This window comes from Acomys minous (assembly GCF_964271855.1).
Source record: "Acomys minous genome assembly, chromosome: 13".
In the NCBI taxonomy this organism is placed as follows: domain Eukaryota; kingdom Metazoa; phylum Chordata; class Mammalia; order Rodentia; family Muridae; genus Acomys; species Acomys minous.
In genome coordinates this window covers 11,964,557-11,984,417 of record NC_140495.1, presented here as the reverse complement: position 1 = coordinate 11,984,417, position 19,861 = coordinate 11,964,557, and positions in this window count along the sequence as shown.

Genomic DNA, 19,861 nt, shown 5'->3' with positions numbered 1-19,861 from the left:
CGTTCTGGATGTAGAGACAGAAGAACTTGCGACTATTGAGCCTGAGAATCCAAGGGTAGATTTGATGAGTGGTGTTAATGTATTCCCGTCTGGTGGGTGTCTATAAATAGCACCCGCCAGGCACAGGGTGCATCCTTCATGGTTAGTTGCTCCCTCTTGACTTGCTTCATCAGGCGGTGCCCTCAGACTCTTGACAGTCACTGCTGCTGATTAGTGGGGGGGGATGAACCAACCTCTTCAGGCTGAAACACGGCTCTTAGCACAAGAGGCAGACTCTACCCGGGCCCCCAAGTGACCCCTGGAGCAGATAGGTACTTCTTTTAAGAGGCGTAGAGACCTCCAAGTACCCAGGGTACAATGGAGTCACAGTTGATTCTTGAAACCTGAAGTGGAGGCTTTTGGAAAGAAAGGCAGCCATCCTATTCTGACTCTATTTCTGTGTGCACATCCTTTCAGATTCTTCTGATGGACTTGATACTGTGCAGCTCAAAGTAGCCAGTGACATGGCTGTGGAAGGGGTGTAGCGTTAGTTAATAATTTCCTAATAGACAAATGATGGGGGTTGGGGGAGAAAGCCTGGCACCTGGGGTCTAGATCCATCACCCAGAATTGCAATGAGCACAGAGATTTTAAATGGGCAGACAAGTACTTCCAGTCCACTTAGTTCTGAACTCTGGTAGAGCCAACGGTCAGAAGAACAAAGAGCCAGGAAGCAAAGCAGGAGAGAAGGTGGGTAGAGTGTGTGTCTGCCACAGGACAGGAGGCTCTCCCTCTCCACTTTAAAACTATTAGGTAGCAATCTCGTGCTTTGCCTGGTGCATTGGTAAGATATTTTTATACTAGGATCCCTTGAGTGTAAGTGTCATGAAATTAAAAAAAACCCTGTTATTCATGATAATTTCAATTTCACTTGACTTGGTATTGTTAATAAAGGGAAGAGGAGCCGATTGAACAAAGGAGGTAATGTAGAGGCTATAGGTTTGGGCCTCCACGTTTCTTAGGAAAACATGAAGAAAAAGAAAGAAGCTTCTGGTCTCAGATATTTGTTTTCCTATTGTAGAACTTTCTAGAAAGTCATTTCTGGACTGCGTGGGCCTGGTTTCTGCATGTAGGGTTTAATTATTAGTAAGAATTCTCACTTCTAATGAGCACCTGCTGTCTTCTTTGGGTCAGTACATTTTTATCAGTTCGGGAAAAACATTAATCACACATGACAAAGTGCTATCAGGTTTGATGTATTGCTTTTTAAAAAGTTATTCTGAGATAATTTTAGACTTCTAGAACAGTAGAGTATATAATCGCCCCTCCAGTACATCCTCATGTTAGCTTGTTGTGTAAGTAGAGTGCACATAATAGAGCCAACGGCCGAAGGAATGGTCACACAACACCATTAGTTACATTATAACATCCACAGGATTGACACACCTTCTAGAAGCGACAAATAGGAAATAGCCAGTAGCTAGGAAATATGTTTAGCAATACTTGGTCAGAGAGCAAGATCTAATAAACTACAGCATGCAAGCCATTCGATGGAGAAAGATAAATGTGAAAATAGAAAGTTTGGGGTAGCGTAAGGAGAAATGAAGTTGACCTGTCAGTCAGTGAGAATGGCTGAATAGCCAGAGACAACCAACTGCGTGTCCTGTGCTACGTATGTTGTTAGGCTTGCAGTGTCTGTGCCTCTACGTACCATGGACAGAGCTATTCTTGTCATTATTTCCTGAACAATACAGTGTAATAACTATTTGCCTAGAGTTTACCTTGTGTTAGGTATCATAGGTGATTTGAAAGTGACAGAAAACATACAAAAGGAGTGTGTAGGCACTGTGCAATCATTTGTGCCTTTCTTATAAGGAACTCAGGCAACCTTGAACTTGGGAGACTGGATAGGTTCTTAAACAAAACGCCCATGAATAGCAAAAGATAACTACACATATTTTCTTTTTTCTCCCAGTTTTCAGGAACATATGCAATAAAACCTTTAGGCTCTCTGAAGTGCTATTTTCATGCTTTTAAAATATATTATTTATTATAATAAAATGCCCAGAGCAGGATACTTTGAAAAGGAAATATGGTTATTTGAAGTCGAGGTTATGGACTTCGTGGTAACAGGGTTCCTAGGCAGTGCAGGGCAGCACAGAAGTTCTGTGTGTTTCTCTGTCTCTCTGTGTCTGCTTGTCTGTCTGTCTATCTGTCTCTGTCTCTCTCACCCCTTACAGTGTCACCCCAGAATTCACCCACAGGAGTTCCACTTTTAGGTCTTAACTAATCCTAATTGTATTGCTTACCTTAAGATCCATCATTACAATACATTTATTTCCCCTCTCAGCATAGCTCAAAATTGGTTTAAATCATAACACAGTGAGGCTTAGGAGATGGCTGAAAAGTCCGCCAATTAGAGGTTCTAAAAAGATGGTTGGTGTCTGGGGTCCCTTGTGTAACCTTAGAAGTTCCTAAAGGCTGGTTGTCATAGGAACGATCTGATTAGACCTTTCAGGCCCTTCTCACAGCCTGTGGAATGGTACAGCCACTGGTGGATGGTGCTCTAACCAGCAGTTCGCTGTACTAACGTAGCCATATACCATCACAAGGATGGAGTTTAGGGAGTTTCCATGTCACTGGACATGTGGAGCAGTGGGCTGGGAGGGTGGTAGTCACAGAGGATATGGGGACCTTCTTCTCTGTGTCTCTCCCACCTGCCTATCATGGACATTGGTCTCTACATGACAAAAAGGAAGGATGGAAGGAAGGAAGGAGAGGAAAATGTAATAACAGGACTTCTCTGAGAAATTAGAAGGTTGAACCTGAGACCACTGTTGTGAGAGCCTCTGTTGGAACCAAAGCATACAGAAGGGTGGGCAATCTAAGGATCGCTCATGACTGGCAATTCCACAACAAAAGATGGATTAACAAGAAAAGAGCCTTGACATAGAGGCCTTCAGAAATGGAGACGCCAAGCCCAGGGAAAAGTCTCCATTTTATGCTAAAGCCAAGGAAAGCAGTGGGCATATGGAGAAGCATGCACATGAAACATGGTACATGGAAACTGCCAGGATTCAGATAGGGACATGGATTGGGAGATGAATGAAACGTTGACATTTTAAACACCCTTTTACTATTCCAGCGCAATGATCCGGTATTGATTTAGATATTAGATTCCATATATTTATCTGCACATAAAAATCAGTGCAGGGTAGTGAAAAGCCCTTACAAAACAGTGCTGAAGAACATCCACGCATGCTTCATGGAGGAATATTGAGAAATGTTCAGGCAGGATGCTAAAGGCTCCAGCAGTATATAGAAGTCAATACAGTCAACTTCACAGCACAACGGAGATACTTTTTAAGAGGATGCCCAGCCTAAGAGGAGGCATTGGCTGTAGATAGGACAATGCTACAGATAATAGTTACAGACGACTGAGGAGAAGTGTCAGCCTTGTTTATAGTTAGGCAAATGAGAATTACAGTCACCATGGAATGCCACTGATACACCCACCGTGATATCTAAAATTAACACTCACTAAACTTTCCAAGTATTGGTGAGGCTGTAGGGCAGTGAGCATTTCAATAACTTATAAGCATATTTTTCTATGCAAATTAGCTTAGCAGTGTTAACATGAATGTGTTTCGTCATTTGCCAAACCCACTGATAGGTATGCATCGTAGAAACATATTTGCTCCATACATTATGTGCTTTGAATGTGACATGTCCCCCAAACGCTTATGCTTGAATATGTGGTTCCTAGCTGCTAGTGCTATTTGGGGGAGACTGGAACCTTTAAAAGGTGGTGTCTAGTTGGAGGAAGTGTGTCTCTAGGCATGGGCCTTGAGGCTTGATGGCGCTCTCTCCCTCTTGTGCGTGCTCAGCTTCCTGACTGTGGACTCAATGGGACCAGATGTATCCTGCTTCTGCAGCTGTGATTCCCCACCATGATGGACGGTGTTTCCTAGGACGTAAGCCAAATAAACCCTTTCTTATATAGTGGCTTCTCCTCGGGCACTGTGGTCATGGTAACAAGAAAAGCAATTACTACTCACACCTATATTCAACAAGACACACGCTCGAGAATGCTCACAGAAGTTTTAGTTTAAAAAAATCACCCAAGCTGAAAACAAGCCCTAAGCCCATCAACAGCAAAAGGAATCATCAAGTTGTGAAGTAAAATTCAGTACAACAAAAAATTGGCATTTTATGCAATGTCTCCAATACATATTACATCTATCATGTCAATCAACATACCAAAAGTATCACGCAATGATACAATAATGCAGACAGGCCAGAGGTTGATGTCAGCTGTCTTTCTTGATCGTGCTCCACTTTATTTACTGAGACAGGGTCTCTTGCTTAACTCAGGGCTCCTTGACTCCGCTGGTCTGGCTAGCCTGCTTGCCCCAGGGCCTTTGTTTCCTTCTGAAACTGGGATTGTAAGTAGGCGGCCATGCCTGGACTAGAACTCGGGTTCTCATACTTGTGAAGCAAGCCATCCCCAATCGTTTGTGTGTGTGTGTGTGTGTGTGTGTGTGTGTGTGTGTGTGTGTGTGCGCGCGCGCGCGCGCGCCTGCATGAGCTTCTGTACATTGTGTTTATGCAGGAGTCTGAGCAGGCCAGGAAAGGGTGTTGGATTCCCCAAAACTGGAGTTACAGGCAGTTTTGATCTGCTTAATATGGATACTGAAGACTGATCCTGGGTCTTCTGCAAGGAGCAACAAGTACTCTTAATCACAGAAATGCCTCTCCGGCCCTACCATGGCTTCTCTATGTTGCAAAGAGCGCTTTCGATAAAACCCGTCTATGCTTAAATAAACACTGACTTAAGACACCCCACGTGTATCTACTAGATCCTGTGGAACAGTGGTACAACTCATGGACCTGCTACTTGAAATTATTAACATCGATATAGGTGGGTGTGGTAGAGCTGACAAGTAACCAGAGCAGTCTGGGGCTGAGGCAGGGGAATTAAGAGTTTGGAGATAACCTGGGCTACATAGTGACAGCTCTCCTCAAGGGTTAATCTTAGAGCCTGGATAAAGTTTAGATTTGGGAAGAGCAGTATTATTAGGATGAGGTCAGCCTCTAACTTTAGACGAGATATTTGATCAACTTTCTTGACTTCCCTTCTACAAACTGAGTTGCCCTGAAAAAGTCCCCTTACACAGTGTTTCTCAGATTCCTTATGGAAATCTGTGGATAATCGCATACCTGCATTTTACATTGTGCTGTCAATTTTATATGTCAATACAATTCCAACAAAAGGTCACCATAATTCTCAATAGGTAGCAAACATGGAACTTTCCATGAAGGAAGACCAGTCTGAGATACAAACGGGAACTAAATATTGCAAAGGAAAATATTTAGAATCCCAGATGAAACTGCTCATTTCTAAACTTGATTTCAATGTGATGGAAAAGTCAAATTAACCTTGACTAAAAAATGTATAAAAGATATTCAGGTTAAAGTGTGAGGGACTGTTGGAAAATATATAAACTAAAGGCCTGAGCGGCTCAGTGGCAGGAGATAAAAGCGGCAGATAGAAAAGTAGACATCTAATCTATAGGTAGTTCAAGCTGTTGAGCAAGGCACTTGAATGGAAGGATTCAAACGTTGACTTGAAAAAGTTTCTCAGTGGAAGAAAGATGTTTGAGCCTAGAGGATGTACTAACTACTCCGGAAGCTACTGGCAAGAACACTCACATCTAGAATTAGTTGTGTCAAATGCTCAGATTATAATTAAAAATGAAATAAATTCATTTTCATTCTAACATCCAAAAAGCATTAAAAAGGCATCAAGACTTCTGCTAGGCAATGTGAATTTTTAAATTATTTTATTTATTTTTATTTTTATTGATATTTAAATTTTTTACATATATATTTATATTATTATATATATAGAAAATAAACTACATAGAGCAAGAAGAACCACAAAACAATCAGGCATCATATTTATGTTTCATTTATAGTGTTTTGGCTATTTGTATTTGGCAACCTTGAAGGAAATATTTTCTTATCTTAGTGAGTCTAAAATTCTGAATATAAATCAATATCTATCTTATCTCATCTCTATCAACTGAAAACATCTATCTAGGCCTAAAATCATCTTTACCCCTAAACAACTAAGCTTAATTGCGAAACTAATCTATTTGTTCTTCAACCCCATCAGAGAAGTAATAAAATTATTACCCGAGTAAGCAAGAAGTACAGATTAACAGCTTCCAAATTGGAAAAAAAAACATCAGAGACAGTTTGCTGCCTGAACAGTCACCCAAAACTCTCTATAACATGGGGCATCATCTTCAGCCTTCTGGCCTAGTATATCTGACAGACATATCTGTGAGGCAGGAACTATTGAGGCTTGCTTACCCTGACTTAGCAGAGTTTGGCTGTTGACTCTGCCTGCATCCAAGCTTGCCTATCTTTAGGCAGAGTTCTGTCAGTGATCGAAATGAGACATTTTGCCCAGTGGTTGTTTTGACACATTTGAAGCCATCTCCATAAGGAGGTTCTTTGATGTTCATTATCTTCTTTGAGGTAGGCTGAGTGTTGCCAGGAGTTAGCCTGTCTTATTGTCAAAGAATCCTTAAAACAATAAAAGCATCTTTAAAAAATATATTTGATTAATTCATTCATATTACATCTCAATGGTTATCCCATCCCTTGTATCCTCCCATTCCTCTCTCCCTCCCATTTTCCCCTTACTCCCCTCTCCTATGACTGTGACTAAGGGGGACCTCCTCCCCCTGTATATGCTCATAGGGTAGCAAGTCTCTTCTTGGTAGCCTGCTATCCTTCCTCTGAGTGCCACCAGGCCTCCCCATCCATAATGCCATATTCTGTTAAACTCTGATGTTTTTGAAGACCTTATCTATTTTACTTTATCTGTCTACAGAATCATACATTATCTGTTACCCCTAGGATGTATATTCTTGTGATATAAATAGACTAGCAATTGACATGACCATGATTTGATCAATTGACAATTAACTTGTCTAACTGGCTTATCCGAAATAGCCAATAATAGCACTTTCAAGGCATTGGAGGGAAACCTTGTATTCTACCTGAGCGGTATGGGTACAATACCTCATATTAGAGTAGAAATATATATATTGTGTGTGAAGAATAATCTTAAATTTGAATTCTACACCAATGTATCAAAATAACCTTATTTTGTCAATATATAAATTTCTATAGCAATGAATAAAAATAACCTTGTGAACACAGTTAAGGCCTTAAGTTGAGGAACCGACTCAATTATCTATTTTTGTCCTATTATTTCTGTATCTTTTTATATCCCCCTTCTTTCTTTCCCACCTCTATCTCCAAACCTAAGAAAGACAGATAAAGCAAAAGAGAGACATCCCTGAGTCCAACCTCGTTTTCTCTCTGGATAAGACCAATAGTAACGTATAACCAACTCCCAAAGAAAAGAAACATCCATAGCCCAAGAAAGCAAGCAAATACCTACCAAACACCCCTAAGGGAATTGGGGGTGTCGTTGTTCTCGTAAGGTTTCTTCCAGCTGATTTGGGAAAAATAATACCTTTGTAAGGGTCCAAATAAAATTGGGGAAAATAGTTAAACAAGCTAGGAATAGCATTTATGGTCCAGTTTCTAAATGTTGAGAAATTCCAGGCTTAATAGAAGTCCTGTGTGTGACAGTCTGAAACACTGGACCAATTGAGATTGGAAGCTTTCTTTGAAGCTGTCCTGGGAGCTGTCCTGTTCTGATGGAGAATAGCAACTGAAGCACTTGGTGCTGGAACATGAAGGATGCAGGATGTCAGCATCCAGCATGCTGAGAGGAGTGAATCCTGTCAGGTCTGATACACTTCAAAGTCCAGATCTTTTGTTCTGAAAACATATAATTTCTCACACGCATTATACAGTCCTAAACATGGTAAGTGTATGACATGTGCAGGGTGCACAAAACAATTAAGGCTGGTTCTCTGCTCTTGGCATGAGCAGAAGAAAGACATCTGTAAATCTTTATTCACGCCATAGGAAGAATGGCATCTAATCCTAAACCACAGGGATTCTGTGGCCAACAAGAAGTGTTGTCTATGCATAAGTATTCATGTCTCAGCCAGTCTCAGAGCTATTCCCATGTAGTGGCATTAACAATATAAGTTATCTGCCTGTTCTGTAGTTTTAATGCTTTACATCCCAATTGTAGTTCCCTCCCTCATGACCTCTTCCTCCCTCCCTTAACCCTCAGAAAAGGGGCGGGGCCTCTTCCCCTAATACCTGATCTCAATCTCATCAAGTCTCATCTGTACTACCTGTATCCTCTTCCTCTGTGCCTGGCCTGGCCGCCCAGCCAGAGGCCGTGTCAGAAGTAGTCCCTACTCCCCATATTGTGGGGCCCACTAGGAGACTGTGTTGCCTGTGTGCTGCCACTGAGCAGCGTATCTAGGTCCTCGCCATGCATGGTCCTTGGTTGGTGGCAATGCTAATTTTGAGGATGTGTGCAAACAATACAGTTCTTGAGGATGTTGGAGTTTGTTGATCTTAAATCCAGTCAAATGATCTTTCAGGTGTTAGGGCGACAGGAGACACTGACAAGTCACCAAACCTGGCTGAAATAGCCGACTTTTCAACATAATGGAGATATTAAACACCAGATTAGGAAAGCCATGACAAAAAGAGGATTGTTAGCAAATGTCAAAGCAGTTTAAAAAGATTCAGCTCCAGATGGATGCTTGAGAGATGGGTCAGTGGTTAATGGCACGTGTTGCTCTTTCAGAGGACCCAGGTTCAATGCCAATAATCATATCTGTAACTCCACTTACAGAGGATCCGATGTTTTCTTCTGACCTCGATGGTACTGTATGCACGCTGTTTATACACAAACATGCAGGCAAAACACTCAGACACACATAAAACAGATAATTCTAATTTCCTTAAAAAGTTCCAGCTTCAGATAACTGGTGAAAATATAATATTTTTAGTTGTATGTGTGTGTGTGTGTGTGTGTGTGTGAGCATGTATGCCATGCATATGCAGGCTCCCAGGGTCCAGAAGAGGGACTTCATCTGTGAATGAAGATGAAATTTTCTATGTGTGATTTTTTTAAAATTAAAAGACTATTAGAACAATGAATAACTCTTACACATTTAATCATGCTTAACATATGGATAGATACAGTTTCTTTCAAAATCTTTAGAAAGTAAATATTAACAGGAGGAGAGGTCTATAAAAAACTGAAAATAAACACTAAATAATATAGCTATAAGGATCAAACACTGATACAGAGTATATGATTAAGAAAATAGATATAAGTGAATATGCATACACAAAATAATCTCTATACCTTCTTGGCACATCAATTGTTGTCTTTATTTGTACACAGTGGACTTCTTTCTCTCTTCTGGCCAAGTGGGGTTTAATACTTGGCCTATCAGATACTGCAGAGCTATACCAACTTGATTTCAGCTTTTGTTTGATATACTGACTTTTGATACACATCCTTTTGGATGTACCATGTAAATGTCTTTTCTAGTTGGAGGTGTTTCCCAGAGATGGGTCTTGCTACTCCACCTCTCTTTACTGATGGGCTGGGGTCATCACATTGAAGGTTTTTTACTGAGAGTGGTTCGCTAATGCCTAATTTTCTTGTTTGCTTTTCTGTTAGCTGGGCTTTTGTTCTTTTCTTGGTCCTCCTTTGGTATTAAGAGCTAGGAGAGACCCATGCATCAGCCTCGGCTAGGGTTTTTCCTAACAGGATCCAGACTCTAACTTGACCCCATACAGAACCAGGATGAAGCTTTCTGAGCTCTCTGCCTCTTCAGGAGGTTGATGGCCACATCAGACCAGGCAGCATCTTTCGCCATCCTCAATGAGTGCATCTACCTGGAGGAGACTTGCTTGTCCTCCTGGTGTATACCCAGGGTCCGCTGACTTTATTTGGGTACTTCAGGAAGGTGAGTGGGAGGGTGCTGCTGATATAGTGGGTGGAATGCCGGGATACTGCCCAACCCCTACTCCACACAGGGCTACACCTCACAGAAAGGACCCCTCTGGATTTCAGGAGCAGTAGTGTCAAGCCTGAGAAACATAGTCTCTGGCCTGACCAACATAGTCTCAAGCCTTGGCACAAAACAAATCTAAACGGAAGAACCCTGTATGGAGTCATGAGCAGAAAGCAAAGGGCGTTCATTTACTCACACTTCGACTAACTCTTATGCCTTTGAGAGAAGAGATCAAGCTACTTGTTTATGCAAAGTGGGTTTCTTCTTAGAAAATGCCTTCATGTTTTCTATCTGACTGTGAAAGAACTGCGGAGAATTTTCATCAGAGAGTATGACCCTTCAAAATTGAATTTTATCCACGTGGAGAGAGAAGCCGTAATACTTTCCAGAAGCTTCCACTTACAAGGACACTTTCAGAAACCAGTCGGGCTTTCACCTGGGCTGTATTATTTTCTTTAAATTTCACCGACTGCACATAGACATCTTCTGGAATTAAAGATGAGCACACTGAAGCCCTGTCTTCCGAATCATAATTGAGGAACATAAGGGTGCAGGTGGCAGATAGCTGAGCGAGGCCACAGCAAAACCTTCTATACTCAAGGTCATTTGAAGTTTAGGGCTGAGTAGAACTGTACATCAAGATCTGTCCAGCTTAAGTCACCAAATACTGGAATTAAACAGCTTGGCAGAATTCTGAATATCACCTTTTGCCTCAAGTGCTGACACGAGACCCACAGCAACTCGGCACTAGTGCCATTAATTCATTTAAAAAATAAGAAACATGAGGAGCTGGCACAGGGTCACCTGTGCTAGCTCACAGAATTTGTGTGCTGTTATTAGAATTTAAACCCAGGTGTTCACATTGTGTGGGGGGAAACAAGAGCAAATGCCTGTTGACTCTGAGTTCCTCTCGACTCAGGAGATGTATTACCCACTCCAGTTGTAGGATCAGGCATGTTTTTATGGTGCTCGCCCACCTAAGGCTGGAGAATCAGATACAGAAATCAGGATGTGAGTGCAAGTGGGCTGTTTGCTACCAGGTGTCACTTCCTAAATCCATCTCTGAGTCAGGTTAGAGAGAATGAAGTAATTCTGTCTGCAGTGGGCTTAGTGGTCCGGACCAAAGCATGACCGTGGTGTACACACTACCAAACTTATTTGTTCACCTTTATGAACCAGTGAAAAGGAACTTTATTGGGATTGCTTTGAATCTACACATTTAGTTGGCAAGATCTGACATCTTTGCCGAGACTTCCGATCCCCAATCCTGGTACATGTTTATATAGATTTTTCCTTTATTTATCAAAGTTTTATAGTTTTCCCCAAAGATCGTATCTATATTTTTTATTTTTATTACATATCCTTTTATGTTAGTATTATGCATATGTCATACTTTAAATTTCACTTGGTGAGTCTTCCTGAGTTTGAAGGGGACATGCATTGTGCTATTAATAACTGAAGTATTCCTTTTGTGTCAGCTATCTCGTGGGTGCTGTTCATGTTAATTTATGTCCTACCTGCTTTGTTTAACAATCACTAGAGGATAATGTTTACATCACTGATACTTGCTAACTTTTCCCGTGCATTCTACTCACATTTGCCTCAGGTAACTTCCTTAATTATATACAAATAAAAAAGTGTTATGTTGGCAAGAGAAGATTAAAGATGCACCTATATAGAAACTACCAGAATACTATAGGAATATGGTGGGAATGGCTGAGGAGAACTTCTTCTATGAGAGGAAAAGCCACTAGCATCAATAGCAAAGAACGAGGGAAGGAGACTAGGAGGGGAGTTGAGAATTCTTCTAGATGGCTCAGCCGTAGTTATGGCGTGCTGTCATGCCGGCGTAAATGACTACAACAGCACAAAGTCAGGACCGTGGCTTAGCACAAGAGCTACAGCATGCATAGGAGTCCGTTCTCACTTCTACCAGCTAGGTTTCAGGAACTGAACTCTGGTTGTCACGCATGGCAGCAAGTGCCATTACCCACTGAGCCATCTCACTTGGCCTCCTCTTTACTTTTCACTGTGGAAGGTTTTTCTACTGACGCGACATTGAATTCCTGAAATCTTGCTCTGATTGCTAGTCTGGTGACAAGCTCATTAAAGATGCCCAAGATTTCTGCACTCATGGTTTGTTTTGTTATTTGTTTTGTCTGGGCACAGGGCCTCACTATGGAGGTCAAGTTGATCTCAAAACTGTGATCCCCCTGCCTTAGCCTTCTGGGTGCGGGGATGACAGGAGTGCGCCACCATGCCAAACTCTTTAATTTGCTCATGAATTCTTGCATTTCACCATTATCTGACTATGAGTTTCCATATCTCTGTGACACACCTGTGTGTTCTTTTATGCTATCCAATTCTTGCATTCCTATATAGTAATTTCTATACAGTAATTTCAAATTATGTGAAAAGTCTAAATCTGATAATAATGCTTGTTTTTCTCTTTAAATTTCAGGGTTTCTTGAATTTTGAAGTATTTTTGTTTTTTTCATTAAAATTTGATTTTGAGAATTTCATACATAAGTATATTGTATTTACGTCATTTCCACCTCTCCCTTTCCCCTTTCAACTCTTCCCATGTGACCCCATTGCCTCTGAAATTTATGACCCCTTCTATAATAAGTATCATTATATCTGAATCTATTTATAAGCCTACCTACAATCCACAGAGTGCGATTAGTGTTGCCTGTATGTGTACATGTTTATGTCTGACCACTTAGGTTTGGGAGACTCTATGAAAGCTCCAGATGCCTTGAGTAATGTTGAGTTTGCCAGGCAGATGGTTGGCTGGGTTGAAGGTTTGCTGTAGCAGTTGCCACAAGGTCCTATGGACTTCTGTGTGGTCCTGCCTTTTGGTCCTGTGTTGTCTTTTTGTTTCTTTCCTAAGGACTCCTTGGATAGAATTTGCATTCTTCCATGCTCTTCACTGGCACCAGCCCCAGCCCCTGGGAACACAAGGGATCACCCTATGATTTTGGGGTTACCTTTTAGACTTTTACTGTGTCTATGTCTCTATACTGTGACCTTCACACAAGTACCCCAGGTTGTACATACTTTGCGTAGGTGAACTGGTAGACCCTTTAGAAGGCAGAGACTTGCAGGCAGTCTGTAGGAAACTGGAAAGGGGATAGTGGCATCCACACTGTCCAAGTCATTTGTTTTTCTTCCTATATACAAAGAAAAGAGCTTTTCTCTGCTCTGTATCTCTACCACTACCACCCTGTGCACCAGTAGACGCCGAAAACAATGGGTCTGTTTGACCTTAGATTAGACCAATGAACCAAAAGAAGCCACCTCTCTCCCACATTTTCATATAGTACCAGGACACTGATTAATACATTTAGGAAGATAACTTATTTTGAAAGAGGAAAATGGAAGAAAATGATTAAATATTTTAGTAACTGAAGAGGAGGGTTCATCATTCAGTGAATAACTTAGTTATATTTGCATGTGACCTGAGATAAATTTAGAAGCTTACTTCACTTGACTTCTGGGTACAATAATGTATAATGAAACAGTCATTTTCTTTGTGAAAGATTACAGCCTAAAACACACCGAGAAACACATCCATCTCAAAGGTCTCCTGGATATACCCTGGGAGCTTGAAAAGCACTGGATCTGCCTATTCCATTGTAGGACTTAGGGGCTAGTTCAGTGTATTTTAACTAGATTTCATGCATCTGTAGAGCCACAGTGGCTCCAACAGCTTAATTTACATAAGCTATTTTCTTATCTAGTCATCACCTAGATGACAAAACTAGAGCCCAGGCATGCTTGAACTCTCTTCAAATAAGGACCGGTGCCTTGTTCTTCCTTTCCTAAGTCACAATGTCAGGATTGCCACCCCACATAAAACGTTCATGGCTGCTCAAGACCCTTCTTTATAGCCACTGGAAGCCAAGGTCACTCACTGGCTTTGCCTGCAACGCTAGGAAAACCAACCAGGAAGGGTGAGATATCAGCGCTACTTGAAACGTATCTCATTCAAAGATACTAACATAAATTAATGTTTTTGAACATGTTTCTATGGGAGAAATAGTCAAGAACACTTCTTATTAGGCAAAATATTACAATGGACAAATAAGTATTTTATTTCATGCGTTTTAAAGTCTGCTTTGTCTGGAGAGAGGCACGGTTTCTTATAGCCTAGGCTGTCCTGGAACTTGCTGTGTGGGTGGCCCAGTCATCCCTCAACTCCTGTCTCTATTTCCCAGGGTTAAAACGAAAAGCAGTAAGTGATAAATACCGGTCCTAGGTTGGGATACTTATAATTCAAGACACACAACTGGAGGTCAAATGAGCTGAGGCAGCACTGGCTTAAATGCGGCTGCCAGTTACTGAACGCTCACATTTACCCTCCCTGCATCCATGTTGCCTCTCCGTGTGAGTATTTTGTGCTCACATTTGACAAAGTTTGAATAATACAGAATTTTCATAATGAAGCAGAGAATTATTATAATGGCTCACATTAGTTTCCATTATAACACATCTTGATTTTGCTTTAAATAATAATTAGTGGGCCAAGACTTCTTTTTGAGTTCCTGGGTTTCCAAGTTATTTGGAATTAGGTCCAAGGCCACAGCGGACGGCGCTACAGTCAGCGGAACACAACTCATTCCCAAAACTGCAGAGGAGAGAGAGATGGGGCAAGGCCACTCAAACAGACAGTCACTTGCAGTCACGTCCCACCTTTTGATATTGGGACACCGTGCTGTCATCTATAGAGTTTACGTTATAGAACTGCATAGTCAAGTTCCAAAAATTATTTACAAAAATATCTCTTGCTGTTTTAAGTATGTTTATGGCTTTTGTTGGGTCATAGTCAATAGCTATCCTGGAGCACGTGTGGCCCAGCGACTGTGAGCTGTGAGTTGGATACACCTCGTGGGTTTGTGTATCATCCAAAAAGGTAGCATGCTCCTTTAAGGGGAGGCCATGCATCAGGAGTCTGGGTGAAGAGGAAGGCTGTCTGCCTGGGTTCTGGCCAGGTGTGCCTCAATTGCACACTTACCTTCCCTCTTAGCAGATTCGCTATTACTCTTTTGTGAAGGAGCCGTTGTTCTGTGCCCCAAACTTATCCATACATTCATGAATTAACTTACTTGTTGTTTCCTACCTTCTTGGCTCAGAAATGCATTCATTTGGTGTTATGCAAATCCCACAATCAGTTATTCATACATTAGCATGAATGATTACAGATCCTGATCAAGACTGATTCAGTTTGCCAGTCCTCAGGGAAGAGGGCAGGTACTTTTTTTTTTTTTTACTTTGCCTTCTAAATAGTGTCAGCAGAAAGAGTGAGCTCATGGGGTCAAACTGGGCATCCCATTGAGTGCCTGCCTTACCTGCTGAGCCATTTCTCCATTCCTATTTACTTTGCTTGTTTTGATGTGGACAATGGCTTCCTGCAGCCATATCGAATGTTTTCAAAATGAACATTCAGATACCTTAGGTCTCTAACCAAAGTACAGCCAAGTTTGTGCCTGAATTCTGGGAAGGAACACAGTAGAAAGAAGATGCTGTCAGCAGCCAAGGTGACAGCGGAAAATGAGGAGTTGACAGGCAGTAATAAATCCAACTTCTCCCATGAATTAAAAACAAATGCAGAATGCGGATTGAACTTGTTAAGTTTCCCTTCCGATTTTTTAAATGAAAGTCACTATTCTTATTACACATCTATAATAAGCTAATTATGTTTATAGTTTCTCATTCAGAAGGACTTCAGAACACCTGCTTTTCACTTGTGGACCAGATGTTTTTCCATAACGGAAGTCATGACAGAAACAGAAAGGTTATTTGTTGTTGTTTGTTTTAACATCTTTTTTTATTGCTCTTCTCCCAGCTGTCCTTCAGGGCTGGCAAAATGACTCAGTGGGTAAAATGTTTCCTGTGCGAGCATGAGTATCTGACTCAGGGTCCACAGAACCCACAGACAGACCAGGCAATGCGGCGCGTGTGGGTCTGTGATGTCAGAGGTGCAGGTGCCCTGAGGAGATGGGAGGAGGAGATTCCCTGGATGCTCACAGGGCAGCTAGCCTGGAGTACATGGTGATAAAGTACAGAAGGCTATCTCAAACAAGGCAGAGGATGTGGACCAACACTGGAGGTTCAACACACACACACACACACACACACACACACACACACACACACACAGCTTTCAGTGATGATAGTAGCATCAGCTACTGGGGTGGCTCTTCATGGCCACAAGAATAACACGCTTTACCTTAACTTTAAGCCTCTCTTTCTTTCAATGGGGGCACCCAGCACTGCCGTCCCTTTAAAAGAGGGAAGTTGGTGGAATGGTATCTTTTTTTTTTTTTTTTTGGTTTTTCGAGACAGGGTCTCTCTGTGTTAGCCTTGGCTGTCCTGGAGTCACTTTGTAGACCAGGCTGGCCTCGAACTCACAGCGATCCGCCTACCTCTGCCTCCTGAATGCTGGGATTAAAGGCGTGCGCCACCACACCCAACATGGGATGGTATCTTAAACCGACTTTTGACAGAAACCCTTTTACAGTGATGTTGCTAAAACTGAAATGAAATATACAGGAAACAACAATACAACTAAGGATAGTACAGACACTGTGGCCTGTATAATTGCTTTTATGTAACTGAAGAAACGTAAATGACTTATAGATCACCTTGTTACATAAAAAGGACCTTTTTTTTTTGTATCTCCGAAACAAAAACCCTAATGTTTCTATTAAGTTGGAAATAAACCACACATGATTCTCAGAGATCAACCAGGAACTAGCACATATTCCCATAGACTCTAAAGTACAATGGTGACATGTTTCCCACAGAGTCCTTCCAAAAACTCACCACTTTCATTGGTGTTTTACACATAAATTAATTGTGACCAAAGATAATCCTGGTTACACTGTGATCTGCTAAAAGCTGCCATCAGTGGAAAGTTTTGACCATCACTGTGAAGGCCTATAATTTTTTAAACTTTAAGGGTTTATTTCCCTTTTACGTGTGTGTGTGTGTGTGTGTTGTGTGTGTGTGTGTGTGTGTGTATGTGTGTGTGTGTGTGCGTGCATGCGTGCGTGTGCATGCGCACACATGTGTGTCTACAGGTACATGTGTGTAGGTGCCTGGGGAGGCCAGAAGAGGAAGTAGAACGGCCGGAAACTGGAATTAGAGGCATCTGGGAATTGCCTGATGTGTGTGCTGGGATCAGCTCTGGTCCCTGCAAGAGCAGCAAGTGCTCTTAACCACTGAACCATTTCTCCTGACCCATGAAACACTTTTTACCCCCTGGAGCGTGGGGTGGGGTTGTGGGGCTGATGTATACAAGCTGCAGTGAGCTCAAATTCCCCTTTCATACTCCAGTCAAAATGTTAATCTCAGCACTCCAAGAGTCTGGGACAACTTTAGGGGAGCAGAAGTGTACAATTTCCTCTCTACACAGAAATCGGGGAGAAAGTAAGGCAGGCAGCATGCCGTTGCTTCCACGGGGGCTGGGATGTGGTGGTGGTGGTGGTGGTGGTGGTGTGTATCAGTTAGCAAAAGCCAATCTCTGACACACTCTCCAGTGTGTCCGTCATGTGGCCCTGCAGACCCTGCAGACCCTGCAAGGCCAAACTGCTGACCGCTATTTTCCTCCTCTCAGGCTCCAGGCTTCCCTCTGGTGGGTGGCATGGCCCCCTCCTCCATCCACTTGTGGATTTCTCTACTCTTGTCAGCCCAAGCCTCTCCTATGCATCCTTCAGAATCCAGGCTGCACTCCTTCTTCTCGCATGGGGTATCTGACCAGCGCAGAGCCAGGACAGTGGAATCCCTCTCCCCAGCACATCTCACATCACACACATACTTCAGATCTGGACCAGTCTTCTATGTTTGTAGGAGGCTTTGACTCAGGGTCTTGAATTGCAGAGTTCTCAGGACAATCCAGTGAATCAAGTGAAACTACGACACGGTATTAATAGATAAGCATCTTTTGGCCACTGTAGACACACCATTGGCCATGCACCACGGGGAGATCCTAAGCAACTGCTTCAGGCTGCCCTAACTCAGAAGAAATAAAGGGAGAGCACTGCCCTCTAGAGCTGCAAAGAGAAGAGGTATTCATGTTTGGTCTCTGAAGCTAAGTAGATGACAGCTTCATATTTAAGGAACTCAAAGGCAAGCAGGCACATGCTCCCAAAGGCACCTGTCCACACGGAAATGTTTTAGAATCTTGGAGAAATCCGAGACTGGAACATGAGATGAGCTAAGGAGGGTCATTACTGAGACTCCTGTTGTCTACAGGGAGTGCTCAAATATGCTTGAAGTCAGGTGTCTTGAGAGAGTAATCCTATCTGTATGGAAGAAATATGAACAAAACAAAACAAACAAACAAACAAACAAACAAGTCAAATCCAGGTGGAAAAGCCAGAGAGCAAAGAGTGGTGCTCCTGGCCTTCAGGAGGCAGACTTGGGATGGTTAGGAGTTCAAAGCCAGTCTTACCACATAATGCGTTCAATGCTAGATTGTTCTACAATGAGATCCCAACCCCCAATTTTATTTTCAGAAAAAAAAAAAGCTCAACAGGTGTATGTGATATATTTCTTAATATTTTGACAGAAAGAGTAATGCCTAAAGCTTGTTTCCCCTCTATAGAGTTGTGCGGTAGTTAACCAATGAAATATTTTCTGTTGGGGTGTGGGAGAGTACAATTATGCACGAGGCTCCCTGGAGTGAAAGCCCAGTATCATAAAAAATAAATATAGTTAAATTAACTTAAAACAGTTTTCTATTGGTCGAACAGAATAAAAAGAGAAAAGGGAAGGGCACTCACCTAGAACAAGATGGAGGAAGGAAATGGCGGTATTGCTTATACCGGAAGAAGAGAGGACGGGAACAAGAAAGAGTGGGTGGGTATCCCGGTGCCTGTGCATGCCTGCAGGCGGGTAGAAGGGCTTGGATAGAAGCTGCACGGGCAGCAAGCAACTTCACGTGAGGCAGTTACCTGTAGTTAGCAGGAAAAGCCAGCACTTTTCCTGTCCATAGGTGTGCCTTCATTCTCAGGCATGCTCACGCCTGAAAGCTGAGGGCTGGCATCCTGCCCTGTGCTTGCTTCTTAGTGAATTGCCTAAGTTCATCCTGGAATCTGCAGTTCAGGAACTCAAGAGCTTCCGTTCCAACTTTTTATCTTTTCAAACTCACGATACAAGTCTGTAAGGACGGCCCTTCACCCTGGTTGGAACTTCCTACTACTAGCAACCCATAGATAAATCAGGCCCGTTTTCTGCCCAATCAGGTAAAGGATGCTGAGCTATAGTCGGAAACGCCTGAGCTCGAGCTGGTGGAGAGCGCCACCTGCTGTCGCGTATGGTGCTGTGTGTTCCCAGAGCCCCAGCCACCTGTCACCAGCAGAAACCTGTGCCTCCACAACTTTTCCCAAGATAGTCTTGATTCTGTTGGCCCACTGTGCCCAAATATGAATGCATTTGCATTGTGGAGGGTGTCGATAATCTAGAGGAAAACCTCAAATGCAATAAAGTTTTGGCTTGTTCAACCCATGGTAAAGAAGAGGAAAAGAAGAACTGTCCAGCATTTTGTTATTGTTGTTGTGGTGGTGGTGGTTTGTTTTTCAAGGCAATTTTTACACGTTCAGTTACAGAATTCAATTCTGCATCTCAGGGAAAACATCTAAAAGCCATTCTCCCGGATGTATAAGATAAACGGGTTGGAAAAGCCTCGCTATTGAACACTTTCAAATTAGCAGACAGCGTCTTCCCGGGGGCTCATGCGGGGAACCCATTCAGTCTTGTCTGATTCTAAAATTCTCCTGGGATCATTTCAGCTCCATTACCCTCACCTGCACATCCCACTCCACTTATGTTTGCAAAGAGAGGCCGACAGAGGGGAAAAGAAAGAGAAGTAGAGTAAGAAGACCCACTAAAGG